Source organism: Heloderma suspectum, chromosome 4, assembly GCF_057233095.1.
Source record: "Heloderma suspectum isolate Gila_16-S chromosome 4, 16-S_ref, whole genome shotgun sequence".
Classification (NCBI taxonomy): Eukaryota; Metazoa; Chordata; class Lepidosauria; order Squamata; family Helodermatidae; genus Heloderma; species Heloderma suspectum.
Genome location: NC_139461.1, coordinates 202,967,165 through 202,984,341, shown reverse-complemented (window position 1 = coordinate 202,984,341; position 17,177 = coordinate 202,967,165).

The window sequence follows — 17,177 nt, the reverse complement described above, 5'->3', positions numbered from 1 at the left end:
TCTGGAAGACAGAATGTAGAGTAGCTGCTTAAAGCCTCTTGTTCAGCTTCAGACAACCTTTTTCAAATGCTTTATCCTGTATTTTACCTTACTTAGTTCAGTGGAATTTGAGAAATCTGCTACTTCATTCTCAATGAGCTGGTGTAGATGCTACGCTGCTTAATCTCCTATCTAGTGTTGGGAGACCAGAAGTGCGCCACATTCTTCCTTTCCACCCTCTTCTCACACATGAATTCCCCCCTTCTTCTAATTTTTAGGGTTAACCATAGTTCGTGCTACATCTTTGAAAACCTTTCAGAAGCCGCAGCTCATGCAAAGTGCAGTGGCCAGATTGCTAACTGGGATTAGAAGGTCCACACATATGAGACCGACTCTGGCCCGCTTGCACTGGCTGCCTATATTTTTCTGAGCTCATTCAAGGTGCTGGTTTCAACCTATAAAGCCCTACACAGCTTGGGACCGCAATTCCTGATGGCAACGCCTCTCCCAAAATGAACCTACCCATACACAACATTCAGCATTTAAGGTCCTCCTCCAGGTGCCTCCTCCGAGGGAAGCTCAGAAGGCAGCAGCGAGGGAGAGGGCCTTCTCAGTGGTGGCCCCATCTGTGGAACAAGCTCCCTGATGAGGTCCACCTGGTACCAACATTGTTATCTTTTCAGTGACAGGTTAAGACCTATCTCTTTTCCCAGGCATTTGGCAGCATATGATGAGTTTTAATTGGTCCTGGATGTGTCTTTAGTTATGACTGACTGTTCAAAGTTGGTTTTAGTTATATACTGTTTCTGTATATTGTCTGTGTGCTTTTATGTAAATGGCTTTTAAACTTTTGTATATTGTATTTTAATGTTTTAACTTCTGCAAACCACCCAGAGAGCTTTGGCTATGGGGCAGTATAGAATTGTTAATAATAATAATAATAGTAATAATAATAATCTGCATCAACATTTTCACTAACCACAGCTAGATCCAAACTATAGTTTGTAAGTTAGATCCAAACCACAGTTTGTAAATATGGCTAGAAATGGATTTACAAACTGAGCTAACCATGGTTAGCAAGAATGCTAGTTACTGTAGACACAGCACTAAGAATGGATAGTTCTGAAAAAAGGGGGATTCTCAAGCAAGAGGGGAGGAGGAAGGAGGGGAACAGGCCTGCAAGCCCACATGCCCATGGATATTGTTGATCTGCTAATCACAGTCAAGAAATAGTGCAGTGTTATCATCTGTGCTGGGCTAGCATAGGGAGAGATATAAGCAAGAATTTAACCCCAATGAAATAGGTGTGAACAGTATGGAATGAGTGGGGTTTTTTTATTACTGAAGTTACTGCTGACGTTAACGTAGGGATGTACGAACCCCCCGATGTCTGGTCTGGGGTGTGTGTGGCCCCACAGATTTCCCTGGAGCCTTACCGAATCCATCTGATTTTGAGGGGCAGCTCTCCTCCATTCTAAATGATGCAACAGGCTAATGGTGGCCGCCATTAGCCTATCATTATGAAATTATGGCCGTAAATTTTGTAGTTTATGGCATTTGCATCTGTAAAGCACTTCCTTCTATATAAATTATGGACATTTATGCCACAACTTACATAGAAGGAAGTGCTTTACGGCCGCAAATACTGTAAACTATGCAATTTACGACTGCAGTCTCCCGTGATAGGCTAATGGCAGCTGCCATTAGCCTATTGTGCCATTTAGAAAGGAGAAGAGCCACCCCGTGGGAAATCCAGTGGACCTGGGAGTGGGGGGACCCAGTCCACTGTGGAATACACAGCTCAGATTCTTGAGAATCCAGCCTTTTTTGGGTCCACAGCGGATTTCTCCACTGTCCCTGTGTTGATGTGGGAGTAAATCACAGCCATGCAGAAATGACATACTTTACTGTTGGATTTAACAGGGCTGCAGGGTTGGCCTTTCTTTAAGGCAGAGTGAAGCAGCCAGCGCAGGCGGTGGATGCTGGGAGCACTGGGTGACCGCAAGGTGTTGGAAGACAGAGCTGTGTATACCATATGGCTTGCCCTACACCCCCTGTCCTAGCCTGCTGCCTTCAGTTATGGTGCAAGATTCAAGATACAACTGCTAGTCCACACAGAATGGGGACTGGGGGATTTAGTTTTTGTCTCAGACAGTGAAATATCTTGGGGTGGCCCTGAACATAATAGCAGAGGCTACTGTCTCATTTTAAGTTATGTGTAAATGCAGCCTCACTTCTTATTAGTTCATCTGGGATAGTTTTTCCAAGGTGCTATTAGAAATGTGGCCCTATGACTCTAGTTTATAAACAAGCTCAGGGCTCTGCAACCCAGCAGCATTTTAAGAGTGAGGACATGTCATTGCTTGTTCCGGATGTTTTAAGATGCAGCCTGGATTATAATAACCTCTTGCTTAATTCTTAAGAGTTCTGTAATGGCAGTGTGCCGAAGGTGTAGGATTAAATCTTTTTCAGTGCACTTTTTCCACAGTGACGCACTCTTCAAGAACAAGAAATTGTATATGACAAAGAACAAAACAGACTTCCTGGTACTGCTATTTGATGTGGAGATGGATGCCTCACAATTGTCTCAGTGGTGGATGGACCTTACGAACACGGCCTCGCCAACTCTATAAAACTGGGACCTTTTTGTTGTAGTTAGTGACCAATGACTTTATTTTTCTTGTTGGTTTTCACTGGCCTCAGATGCCATTGTTATGACTGATGGTTGTCCAACCAAGCCAGAGCTGCAATGCAATCACAAACAAGGAGAAAGAAAGAAAATACTAAAAGAAATTAACCGCCTAGGAGACCAAGTGGCATGAAGGTAATTTATGGGAGGGGAAAGGCAACTTTTGCACAATGTTGCTGTTTGTTTGAAACCTAAGACCTTAAAAGCAGAATAAATAAATATCTTTTCCCTCTCTCTTCCATCTGTGTTTTTGTGGTTGGTATTTTCTCTTTGAGATGTTTAATGCCGTCAGCATCTTTAGATGTAGGGGTGTGCTTGGCCACATGTCAATCATAACAGTTGACATTTTTAAAAAACCAAAAACAAAAAGCTAAAAAGGCAATCTTGCATCATCTTTTTGTGTTGGCCCCAGCTCCATTTTTCTTATCATAGTCTGACAAAAAATTACTGCCTTCAAGTGTATTCAGTAATGTCACCATAGATCTAATATCTATGAGGCCTTTTGTTTTAGCTTTACTGGGATTAACCACAAAAGGCACTTGACGATGACAAAGAATCTGTCAGATGTACAATGATCAGTGCACTGAAATCTTTCATGACAAAAGGGCACTAATGTCCCCCCCCCCCAAGCAGTAGCCACCATCTGAGGAAAATAGCACCTGAAACAGAAACGATCAAGGGCCATAAACTGAAGATGGATCTAGTTTAAATTGTCACAGGATATTAGCATATTCAAACCAGCCAAAACAGCAAGGAAGAGTGTCACCTGGATGGACATATGACATGGTTGCATGTCTGCAGATCAAAGGCAGAACTTAGTACACATTTCTTCGGCTGCAAAACAATTACAAATATGCTAGCCATTGAAATGGTGACAAAGGGAAACTAGAAGGCTAGATGGGATTATGTATATTTTAGGGATGTGCTTTGGATTTGGCTGAAGCCCGAATCAAATTGTGCTGATTCAGACAGAGTTGGAGATGTCCGAATTGCAGCTGGGTTCCTCCAAAGTGGACCGAATCTGAATCTGAGCACTCCTGAAGATTCAGGATTCAGAGGGGCATAGAGAAATTGATACTTTTCTCCCCAAGCTCTTCATATCAGAAAACACCAGGGTGGGGAAAGGGGGAGGGAAAGCTGTAATATGAATAGCTTTTACCAGGCTCTTCAGTCCTAGTGCTTTGGGAGGAGAAATGTGGAAGTAAGATATTGCAGGACTGATCCAGTGTTCAGTGCTCTTTGCTAGTTCTCTCTCCCAGGAACAGGAACATTCGAAGAGATTTGGTGGAACCTTTGGGACCTGGGATGGTATAGCACTGGGTGCTTGCTCAGAAAATGGTACATGTTCGAGTTTTTCTGCCTCTGCCACCGTATGCATCATCCACCCCCTTTCCTGTTGCCCTTTCTGTTACTTTAGTGTCAAATGAGCAGAAAACAATTTTTTAACTGCTTTACATTCAACATACCTCCCCAGGCTCTGCAGCTCTCCTTCTGAAATATTGCTTAGGGACACCTCTACAACATATGCCCCTTTCATACAAATTTCCAAAAACCATTGGAAGAGGAGAAGAGGAAGTGAATCACTACCCCACCATTCCCCTTCCATAAAAAACACTGCACCTATCTTTCTGAAATTTTTCTGGTTTTTAAATTAGGGCCACCTGTACGGTGTATGTCATTTTCATAACAATTGCCCACAAAATAAAAGGATGATAAGCACATCCCTTTTGGGGAACCCTCCAAACTGCAACAAAGCTCCCTGCACCTTTTCCTCTGAAACTTGACAGTCTTGATCTCCTCAAAAGGGGCAATTATCCATGCAAATTTCATCCAATTCTGCCAAGAATTAAAAAAGTTATTGGCAGTTGCCTTTTTAAACAGCAGTAATCAAAGCTTAAAGGCTTAAAGGCTCATAGCACACATTTGTCTGACAACTGGCAGGTGTGATCTCCTCATAAGGACCTACTATGCCTGCAAATGTCATCCAATTCTGGCAAACAGAAAAAAAGATTATAACCATTTGTTGATTTCCAATGATAGTTAATGGGAATCATGAAGATTTCGATTTCTGAACCAAGATTTAAATTCATACCTGAATCAAAGCCAGTGGCTTCTGAACCGGTCTGAGCCAAATCAGGCTTATTTCTGAATCATCAAATTGGGGTCTGAACTGAATTTTGTGGTTGGTGCTAAGGACGGGCAAATCCCCCGATGTCTGGTCTGGGGTGGGGGGGTCTGCTGTGGGGAAATCCAGGCTGCTTAGGGCCCGGTGGATTTTCCTGGAGCCTTGGCGCATCCAAGGAAATGTGCATGGCCACCATTAGCCTATTGCAGGAAAATTACGGCTGTAAATTGCATAGTTTATGGCATTTGTGGCCATAAAACACTTCGTTCTATGTAAATTGTGGCCTTTTAATGGCAGCTGCTATTAGCCTATTGTGCATTTTAGACAGCTGGAGAGCCATCCTGAGAATTATGGCAGATGTGCCTGGTAAGTGGGTGCTGGTCCGCTATGGATTCTGGAGGTCAGATTCTTGGGAATCCGGGCTCATTGGAGTCTGCGGCAGATTTCTCCAGCACCCCTAGCTGGTGCACACACCTAGTATATTTCTCTGTGGGTGGAGATCACAATTACACACCTCAACATTTACTAAAGAAGAATTATGTTATTCCTGATTTGCAAAGTAGCCTCAAAGTGAGATTTACTAATAACGCTGTTATTTTTTAAAAAAAAAAAACACCTGAAAATTAAGACGCTAGAGCTCAAGGTTGTATGGGAGCCATACTCCTTGGTCTGGCAGCCCTGCTGCCTAGTCTAAGATACCTAGAAATGGGTTGTGCTTCTCCAGTGATAAGAGAAAACCTGCTCAGAGGCACACTGGTCATATTACTTCACAAGGCTGATTCTTGACAGAAATAACTGAGACTGAGTAAGTTCTCTCTCAAATGAAGCCCTATTCATTTAATGCATTTCACATTTCAAAGCTGATTAGTGGGATAATTGAAATGCAACATAGAACACAGTTATTAGCGTGCTGAGTTTCAAACTGTATGTCATGTGTATTTCACATAGCTCTGGTATATGAAGGGTGGTATACAAATGTCCCAAATAAAATAAAAGCCATTTGGGCTTTTGGGGCCTGACACCACTTGTAAGATGCATTAATAGTGCTAGATACAAAATGGGTGGGTGGGTGGGATGTGTTAGATTTGATAGAGCCAGTATGCAGAATGAAGACCAGAACATAAGAACATAAGAAGAGCCCTGCTGGATCAGACCAAGGGTCCATGTAGTCCAACATTCTGTGCACACAGTGGCCAACCAGCTGCCCATGGGAACCCACAGCCAGGGCACGACTAGGGATGCCCGGCGTGGGGCCCTCTTGGGGCTCAACAGATTTCCCCAGAGCCCCTAGCTCGGCTCCCCTCCGGAACTCGCAGACTCTCTGATTGTGGTGTGCAAAAGTCGCCCTTCTCCCTGCTGGGGAGCTGGCAGGGACAAGGTCGACTTTTGCGCACAATGACTGGCACAGGAATGGCCCTCCACCCGTCTTTGTTGCCACCACCTCAGCTCTTGCCGGCCGGCCGCTCTGTACCACTCTCTCAAGCAAGGGAGCGGTGCAGAGCAGCCGGCAATGGCGATGGCGGACATCCGCAAGGTGGCCTGACTTGGCACACGTCGAGTTGAGCCGGCTTGCAGACAAGTGAGCCAGAGTCCAGGTGGCTGAGCTGCCAAAAGCTTGGCGGGCTTGATTCCCTGGATGGATTCCTCCAAAATCCCTAGACATGGGCGCAACAGCAACTGGTGTACATAGGCATTCTGCCTCTCGTACTGGGGACAGCATATAGGCATCATGACTAGTAGCCACTGACAGCCTTCTCCTCCAAAGAACCGCTTGATGGAAGCTGATTCGTTTGCGTTGATTGGTAGTGGTGGGGTGGAGGGTAGGGAATTGTGAGGCTCCAGGTGTTTTGGCTTACAACTCCCATAATCCCTTACCATTGGCTATGCTGGTTCGGCTGATGGGAGTTCTAGGCCAAAACATCTGGAGAGCCACAAGTTGCCCACCCTTGTTGTAGATATGCAGAAAATAAAGGATTCCCTCATTCACCTTGTAGGAACATAGGAAGCTGCCATATGCCAGGTCAGACTATTTGTCCCAGATCTCAGGCAGAGAAGGGTTGTTCCCATCACTGGCTATCTGATCCTTCTAACTGGAGATGCCAGGGACTGGATCTTGCAAAGCATGGGCTCTACCACTGAGGTATGGTCTCTCCTCATGCCATCATTTACACTGGGTTTCTGGGCAACCAGGACAAATCAGGAGTTACATGTGCTTTAATTTCAGCCAGGCCTTTCCAGGCCTCAGGCCTTGTACCTGTTTTGAATAAGCTTCGTGCCGTGGCTGTGAGGCAAGAGATGACAGAGATGTGCTCCCCTGGGTCGGCAAGGCAGACAGCACCTATTAGCAAGACAGATTGAGCCCAGGAGGCTGCTAGTTGCTGACCATTTATCTAGGGCTGTGTTTTTGAGCCTTTCACAAAACTTCTTACGTGCCTGCTGGTTCCTTTGTCAGGTAGTTTTAAAATGACAACCACAAAAATATCCAACAAGACAGTGTCCAGAGCCCAAGACAAGCCTTTAGGCGAGGAGACACATTAAGTCAGACAAAAGGTATTTCTGCTGGCGTTGGAACATAGTGTTTTTTCAGCACTCCCTGTCAATTCAGAGAAGATACGAATATTGTGTTTTGCACCGATGTACATACGTATAACAGTGTAATTGAAATGGCATGTTTACCGTTCTGTTTCATGCTTGATTGTGCTTTTTCAACACCTTTGCGCACACTGCTAGAAGTGGGATTATAATTAAAATGTTCTGTTGAACACCTTGTTCGGTTCAGCGAAACGCACAATAGAAATATAAGTACTTGTTCTTGGTGACTCTACAATGACTGCACAATAAAGCCTGGGAAATCTCCTGAGCACATTGTTTGCTTTGCCAAATCAGCCAGCAGAAGGAAAAAAGTGAGCGAAATATGTTTGCAGGAACCAGGTTTTCTTCCTGCCACATGGAAATGATGATACAGGGACAAGTGTTCTTAGACATGCTGTGCCTTGGAATTAAAAAAGGGATGTTAATTTGTTGTAATATGAAGGATTTTTATTGGGCTATCACCCAATTAAAGATATTTTGATCAGTTAATCCCATGAGTTTTAATTATTTAACCGAGCCAGTGAAGCCAGTACCAGTCCTAGTGCAGCTGGTAAAGTGTCAGACTAGGACTGGGGAGGACTGGGTTCAAATCCCCACTCAAGCTTCGAGGCTGACTGGGTGACCTTGGGCCAGTCACGAGCTCCCAGCTTGACTTACCTCACAGGGTTGTTGTGAGGATGAAATGGAGGGAGAATTATGCATGCCTCCTTGAGCTCCCAGGCGGAAAGGCAGAATATACTGTAGATGTAATATTCTAAAACTAAGTAACTGTCCGTATGAATAGTAAAAACAATAATTCCAAAAGACACACTTTGTTTATTTTAGATCTCTTTTGGCTGCTTGACAGGCCTTGTGATTTTTTTTCTTTTCTCTTTTTGTTGTGAGTTTGCAGTGGATGAGGTCTCTCTTGTTAGGTCACTTAACAAACACTGTTTACTGAATTGTTTCATGTGTGTATATGTTATTATTGGTCCTAGATGTTCTTAAGGGAGCTATCCTATGGCTGCTAGACAGCAGCTAGATGGCCATAGGATATTGTGTTAGCTGGAACCAACCTCGGAGCCCACGCTCCGAGGTCAGTTCCTGGAGAACTGACCTCCCCCCACTTCTGCACTGCCTCTGAGGCAGCGGAGAACAGCCCCATCCTCTGTGCTTGCAAGAGGAGTGTGGATTGGCCGGAAAGGGCATTCCAGGAGGCATTCTGGGGCAGGGAGCATGGAAATGCCAGTACAACGCATCCAGCGTGTTGCACAGCACCCTCCTTCCCCGCTCTGTCCTCCTGCGGCTAGCTGTCTAGCCAAAAATGCAGGGCAGGAGAAGTGTGGAGGGGACGATCCCCTTCGTGCTTCTCCTGCCCTGCTTTGGATAGGAGTTCGGAGGTGGCCACCTATCTGGATATGATTGAGTCCTAAGTGACTTACTGGTATGTCTTGCACTTATTTAAATTTTGATATGTTTTAAATTAAATGGCATTAAATGTATGTTAAGTTTTAAATCAGGTCCTGAGATTTCTTATTGTTGATTATTATAATTGTTTATATGCATACATGCATACATACATACGTGTGTGTGTGTGTGCTGTCTGTTTATGTGCTTGTGTGGAAACTGTTTTTATGTTTTGTACAATACCGTATTTTAAAGATTCTTAATCTTTGTAAAAGACCCTGATGCTGGGAAAGACTGAAGGCAAAAGGAGAAGGGGACGGCAGAGGATGAGATGGCTAGATAGCATCACCGATGCAATGAATATGAACTTGAGCACACTCCGGGAGAGAGCGCAGGACAGGAAGGCCTGGCGTGCTATGGTCCATGGGATCACGAAGAGTCGGACACGACTGAACGACTGAACAAACAAAAACAAAAAAATCTTTGTAAACCACCCAGAGACTTTTGGTTATTGGGTGCTGTAAAATATAATAAATGAATGAATGTTGCATAATAATGTATTATATTTATGACCATTGCATTTGTTTGTTTTGTGAATTGCTTTAAGCATAGTTTATTGTGGAAAACGCAGTATACAAAATAAATGGACTATTATTACATAATGCATTCATGTGTCACACCATCTTGGAAGAGGTATTCTCTCCTGTGTGAGAGAAAAGAAGGAATGCCTCTTCTAAGATCATTCAACCTTATTTATGCACACTTGCTAGGGTGTAGATCCCACTGAATTCAGTGGGGTTTATTCCTGAGTCAATATCCTGTTAGATAAGCTGTTAAATGGCTCTTTGTTGTTGTTTATTCGGTCAGTCGCTTCCGACTCTTTGTGACTTCATGGACCAGCCCACGCCAGAGCTTCCTGTTGGCTGTCGCCACCCCCAGCTCCCCCAAGGTTGAGTCCGTCACCACCAGAATATCATCCATCCATCTTGCCCTTGGTCGGCCCCTCTTCCTTTTTGCCTTCCACTTTCCCTAGCATCAGCATCTTCTCCAGGGTATCCTGTCTTCTCATGATGTGGCCAAAGTACTTCAGTTTTGCCTTTAAGATCATTCCCTCAAGGGAGCAGTATGGCTTTATTTCCTGGAGTATGGACTGGTTTGATCTTCTTGCAGTCCAAGGCACTCTCAGAATTTTCCTCCAGCACCACAGTTCAAAAGCATCTATCTTCCTTCGCTCAGCCTTCCTTATGGTCCAGCTCTCGCAGCCATAGGTTACTACGGGGAATACCATTGCTTGAACTATGCGGACCTTTGTTGTCAGTGTGATGTCTCTGCTCTTCACTCTTTTATCAAGATTTGTCATTGCTGTCCTACCAAGAAGTAAACGACTTCTGATTTCCTGGCTGTAGTCAGCGCCTGCAGTAATCTTTGCACCTAGAAAGACAAAGTCTGTCACTGCCTCCATGTTTTCTCCCTCTGTTTGCCAGTTATCAATCAAGCTGGTTGCCATAATCTTTGTTTTTTTTAGGTTTAACTGCAACCCAACTTTTGCACTTTCTTCTTTCACCTTTGTCATGAGGTTCCTCAGCTCCTCCTCGCTTTCAGCCATCAAAGTGGTATCATCTGCATATCTGAGATCGTTAATGTTTCTTCCAGCGATTTTAACTCCAGCCTTGGCCTCATCAAGCCCAGCACATCGCATGATGTGTTCTGCGTACAGGTTGAATAAGTAGGGTGAGAGTATACAACCCTGTCGTACTCCTTTCCCAATCTTAAACCAGTCCGTTGTTCCGTGGTCTGTTCTTACCATTGCTACTTGGTCGTTATACAGATTCCTCAGGAGGCAGACAAGATGATTTGGTATCCCCATACCACCAAGAACTTGCCACAATTTGTTATGATCCACACAGTCAAAGGCTTTAGAAGTCAATAAAACAGAAATAGATGTTTTTCTGAAACTCCCTGGCTTTCTCCATTATCCAGCGGATATTGGCAATTTGGTCTCTAGTTCCTCTGCCTTTTCTAAACCCAGCTTGTACATCTGGCAATTCTCGTTCCATGAATTGCTGGAGACTACCTTGCAAGATCTTGAGCATTACCTTACTGGCATGTGAAATAAGTGCCACTGTTTGATAGTTTGAACATTCTTTGGTGCTTCCCTTTTTTGGTATGGGGATATAAGTTGATCTTTTCCAATCTGTTGGCCATTCTTGTGTTTTCCTAATTTGCTGGCATATGGCATGCATCACCTTGACAGCATCATCTTGCAAGATTTTAAACAGTTCAGCTGGGATACCATCATCTCCTGCTGCCTTGTTATTAGCAATGCTTCTTAAGGCCCATTCAACTTCACTCTTCAGGATGTCTGGCTCTAGCTCACTGACCACACCATCAAATCTATCCCTGATATTATTATCCTTCCTATACAGATCTTCCGTATATTCTTGCCACCTTTTCTTGACCTCTCCTGCTTCTGTTAGGTAGAATCATAGAATCATAGAATAGTAGGGTTGGAAGGGGCCTACAAAGCCATCGAGTCCAACCCCCGCTCAATGCAGGAATCCAAGTCAGAACGTCCCCGACAAATGGCTGTCCAGCCTCGTCTTGAAGGCCTCCAGTGTGGGAGGTCCTTGCCATCTTTGTTTTTTGATCATACCCATTTTTGCCTGGAATTTACCTCCGATGTTTCTAATTTTCTGGAAGGTCTCTTGTCCTTCCTATTCTATTATCTTCTTCTGCTTCTGCGCATTGCTTGTTTAAAAATAATTCCTTATCTCTTCTGGCTAACCTCTGGAATTTTGCATTTAATTGGGCATCTCTCCCCCTATCACTGTTGCCTTTTGCTTTCCTTCTTTCTTGGGCTGCTTCCAGTGGCTCAGCAGACAGCCATCTTGCCTTCTTGGTTTTCTTTTTCTTTGGGACGTTTTTTGTTGCCGCCTCCTGAACAATGTTGCGAACTTCTGTCCATAGTTCTTCCGGGACCCTATCTACTAAATCAAGTCCCTTAAATCTATTCTTCACCTCCACTGTATATTCATGAAGAATATTAGTGAGCTCATATCTCACTGATTGGTGGGTCTTCCCTATTCTCTTTAGTCTGATTCTAAATTGTGCAGTAAGAAGTTTGTGATCTGAACTACAATCAGCTCCAGGTCTTGTTTTTACCGACTGCATAGATGTCCACCACCTTTGGCTACAAAGGATATAGTCAATCTGATTTCGGTGTCGACCATCTGGTGAAGTCCATGTATAAAGTCGTCTCTTAGGTTGTTGGAAGAGAGTGTTTGTTATGCACCGTGAGTTGTCTTGGCAAAATTCTATCAGCCTATGTCCTGCTTCATTTTGTTCTCCCAGACCATGCTTGCCTGTAATTCCAGGTGTCGTTTGACTACCCATCTTCGCATTCTGGTCTCCTGTAGTGAAAGTAACATCTCTTTTTGGCGTACTATCCAGTAGGTGCTGCAGATCCTCATAGAACTGATCTACTTCTGCTTCTTCAGCATCTGTGGTTGGGGCGTATATTTGGATCACTGTGATGTTAAATGGCTTACCCTGAATTCGAATTGAGATCATTCTATCATTTTTTGGATTGTATCCAAGCACTGCTTTAGCCACTTGATTATTAATTATGAAGGCTACTCCATTTCTTCTGTGGTCCTCTTGTCCACAGTAGTAGATCTGGTGGTCATTTGATGTGAAGTGGCCCATTCCAGTCCATTTCAGTTCACTGACACCCAAAATGTCTATATTTAATCTTGACATCTCCCCAGTAACCACATCCAATTTGCCCTGGCTCATAGATCTTACATTCCAGGTTCCTCTGGTGTGTTGATCTTTAGAACATCGGATTCGTCGTTCACCACCAGCACCATCGGCCACTAGCCGTCCTTTCGGCTTTGAGCTAGCTGCGTCATCACATCTGGGGCTAGTTGAACTTATCTTCTGTTCCTCCCCAGTAGCATTTTGACCATCTTCCGACCTGGGAGTCCCATCTTCCGATGGTATACCGACATATCTCTGGTTGTACTGATCCATTTAGTTTTCACGGCAAGAATACTGGGGTGGGTTGCTGTTTCCTTCCCCAGGGATCATATTTAGTCTGACCTCTCTGCTGTGACCTTCCCGTCTTGGGTGTCCCTTCACGGTTTAGCTCATGACGTCATTGAGGTGCTCAAGCTCCAGCACCACGACAAGGTAACGATCTCCTTTGCTGAAGTAAATGGCTCTTACAACCTGCATTTTTAAAATTTTATTTTATTGCATTTATATCCTGATTTTTTCCTCCAAGGAACTCAAGGCGGTGTACATAATACTCCTCCTTCCTCCATTTTATCCTCACAACAACCCTGTGAGGTAGGTTGGGCTGAGAGTCTGTGACTGGCCCAAAGTCACCCAATGAGCTTCCATGGCCGAGTGGGGACTAGAACCCGGATCTCCCGACTCCCAGGCCGGCACTCTAGCCACTACACCACACTGGCTCTCTCTTAATAAGCACTTGTATTCTTTGTTTGTATATTTACTACATTTATATCCCACTGTTCCTCCAAGTAGCTCAAGATGGTGTACATGGTTCTCCATGCCCTATTTTATCCTCACAACAACCCTGTGAAATAGGTTAGGCTATGAGTTGGTGACCGTCCCAAGATTACTCAGTGGGCTTCATGGCCAAATGGAGATTTGAACCTGGTTCTCTCCAGCCCTAGTCCAACACTCTCTAACCACCACAAGACACTTAATTATTATTATTATTAATAATAATAATAATAATATTTATTTATTTATTTATTTACAATATTTATATACAGCTCCATTTCTAGAACAGATTTTGGAGCGGTAAACACCAAAAATGAAACAGTAAAAGAATAAAAAGATTCAACGGCTGTGGTGTAGCTAGGTAAACAGCGGTCCAGCTAGGTAATTTTAGACCCCGACTTAATGGTCTTATGGGCTTCCCCTTTAGCTGGCCATGTGGATTTACTTCCGTTGTGATGTACACAACAAACAGTTCTCTTCCCTCCCCTGCCCAGCTACCATTCCATGTTTTACAACTGCTTTTACATTCCTACATCATCTAGAGAACCCATAAACATCCATGAATAGGGAATGATGAGCACACAATAAATGCCTCATGCAGAAAGCTCATAGTGCCCTAGACATGAACTGCTGGCTTGCTCAATGCTGCATTTAGGTATCGCCATTACAGATGGCCAAATTCCACTAGCTTAGCAGGGGTCAGATGTCACAAAGGGCCAACCAGGTTTTCCCTGGTCCAGGGCTGGCTCTAGGATAAATAGCACTCTGGGCAAGGAATGCCTTTGGTGACTGTGCCCAGTCAGTTTTGCAGTGTTTCCCAGTTGTGGGGCTTGTGCAGAATTGTAAAACCTAGCAAAGTGAAGCTGTGTTCTGCTGATTTTTTTTCATTTTTAAAGGAACATATTTAAAGTTAATTGACAGAAGTTAATTTTTATAGTACTGAAATAACCTGTAGAATTTTGGGAAAAAGGTTGAAATGCTTGCTACTTTTTTCACCCGAGTTCACCGCAGGCAGTACGTTTAACAAACACCAAACCACTGAGCTTACCTCAGTGCCCCCTTTAGGTTGGCACCCAGGGCAGGCGTGTAGCTCGCCCAGCCGTAAGGCTGGCTCTGACCTGGCCCTTTAAAGCCAGGAACTGTGGCCTGGCTTCTGTCAGTAGCTTAGTGGCACTCACGTTCGTGTTCCAGTAGTTCAACATCACAGCCCATAGAATCAGGCTGAAAGTTAAACAGCGGCAAAACCTCTGTGGGTTTATGGTCTGTTGGACTCATTGGCCCGTTCACCAAAACTACACTTCTGTGTTTGTGACTGGAGGTCGTTTTGAACTTGACAATAAGGATGTATGTTTTTGGATATACAACGGTATTACCACAGCTCTTTGAATGTCCCAAGGGCGTGTACATCGTGTTGGCGGTATTGTGAATCAAGTTCCAACTTTCCCATTTCCACCACTGAATGCTAACAGCAATTGCAGGACAGAGATAATGATTCCGTTGTAGTCTGGACTGTCAGGTTTTCTCAAGGACAATACAAAAAGACCTTTGAAGTCATCTTTATGCATCATGAAGGACTGAAATAAACTGGGGTGGGGGAGAAGAGGGGAAGGGCTTGTGCTTTGCTTTGCTGTTCACCCTTGAAGATATATATATTTTTAAACGATTGGGCATGATATAGCCAAAGTTAAGCATATTTTACATCTCAATACTTTCTGTTAGAGATTTACGAACAGGCCACATTACAAGCAAAATATACAAGAATTAAAAGTGTTAACTTTTGTTTGGACCTGACGCATGATATTTTAAAAACAGATTTTGCTCAGTGGGAGATGGTGAAAAACTGTAATAATATGGTCATAGTCATAGTGATGTAGTGAACATTTGCTTTGTTTTTTACATTCTTAATTAGACTCTTTAAATTAAAAGCTCATAAGTACGTTGGGCTACTGATTTAAACCTGGCTTTAAAACTTTTCTTCAGTTCACAGCTGGGCCTCACCAAAACTTCACAGCCATGGATACCATGTTTATGTTGGTAAAAGCAAGTTCTTCTGATCGGAGGGGCTTAAAACTGAAATATAAATGGAAACCAAACCTGATGCATAAGCTCTATTTGTGTATTAAGTCATTACATAGGTGGTAACAAAGTGGTCCTGCCTGCGCATTCTAGGCTAGCCTTCTATCTGATGTGGTAATATTTTAATAGAGCGTGCACTTTGTGGGGAGGGTGCTCTTTAAATGAATCATTCCCTTTATGGCTTAAGATGGCTTAGTCCCTACACTCTGACCTGGTTGCACATAATGCTAAGCCACTGTGGATTAATTAACCCGCAGGGCTTTGTGGTGCATGCCGGTCACCCTTTTGAATATGCAACCTGCAGGGCGTGGGTGTGCACCATGGGTTGTCATGTTGTCTGAACCTGGGAGGCATGGGTTATGCGAAGGTTAAACAACCCTCACCTAAGCCCAGAACAACCCTTGCTTAACCCTTGCATAACCCACTCTGCCCAGGTTTCCACGCCACAACAAACCACAGCATGCGACTGTCATGGCTTGCATATTCAAAATGGTGGCCAGCGCACACTTTAAAGTCCCACGGGTGAATTAACCCATGGTGGCTTAGCGTTACGTGTGAACCAGCCCTCTGTCTATAGACCTTCAATTAAGCAAGTTTGGATAAGGGCGGGGCTTGCCATTATGACCTGGTTCACATGATCACCATGGCTTAAATAAGCCATGGTACATTACGGACTGTGCCGGTGTGTGCTGGGTGGCCATTTTGAATATTCATGCTGCAACTGTAGCTTGTCATGTTGTCCAAACTTGGTGGGCTGGGTTGTGTGGGGGTTAAACAACCCTTGCATAACCTTAAAACAGGCCAAAGGTTATGTGAAGGTGGTTTAACCCTTCCACATCCCAGCCCTGCTGGGTTCAGGCTACACAACAAGCTGTAATCACAGCTTGAATATTTACAATGGCCACCGCAGCCCACCTTAAATAAGCCGTGGTGGGCTGCCTGATCATGCAAACTGGTCCTATGAGAAACAGCTGCCACTCCTCCACAGTTGTTCCTTGTAATGTAACACAACCCAGGATGTGATGTCATCACACTTCTTCACATCATTGGTTGCTGAGGTGGGGCAATGCACCCTAGTATTAATTCCTGAGTAAGCAAGGATTTGAACCTAGAGATATACCTTGGTTTTATGTGAGGAGTGTCAGGAAAGGGTGAACATCAGAACCTATGATATGACAATGTTACAGTGCAGAATAAGAAAGGAAAATGAAAGAGATATGTAGGAACAAGCCTATATTTCTAAGAAAGCCAGGTGTTCTAAGCCAAAGTCATCCAGAGAAACTCATTTTCAGAATTTCAGAAAAACTCAGTAAGGATCCCTATGCACATTTAGACAGAAAAAAAGTCCTTCAGTTCCGAGCATGCCCTAGCCAGTATGGCTGGCTGGAGGGATGCTGGGAATTGTAGGGCTTTTTTCCATCTAAACATGCATAGGATTGCATTGCACCCTAAGTTTGTTTCAGTATGTCATTACATTGTGGTTCCCTTCTCCAGTATGTTATATGCATAAAAAATAATCCCGAGGCAGTGTTAATTACATTTTAAGCCTTTAATAACGGATGACAGTCTGGCAGTTGGGGTCTAACAGTGGTTGTGGTCACATCCTTACTCTCAGGCAGGTACAGAACGGATAGAAGGTGGGAGGCTGAATTGCCCGTCCCAGGCCCTCTATGGACTGAATGTCAGTGGCTGTGGCCACACCCACTGACGTCATCAGCCTGCCCTCACCCATTTTCTCCATGCGGGCAGCGGGTGCCGGAAGGAGAGCCTCTTCCAGGCCTCTCTCACCGTCTCCTCATG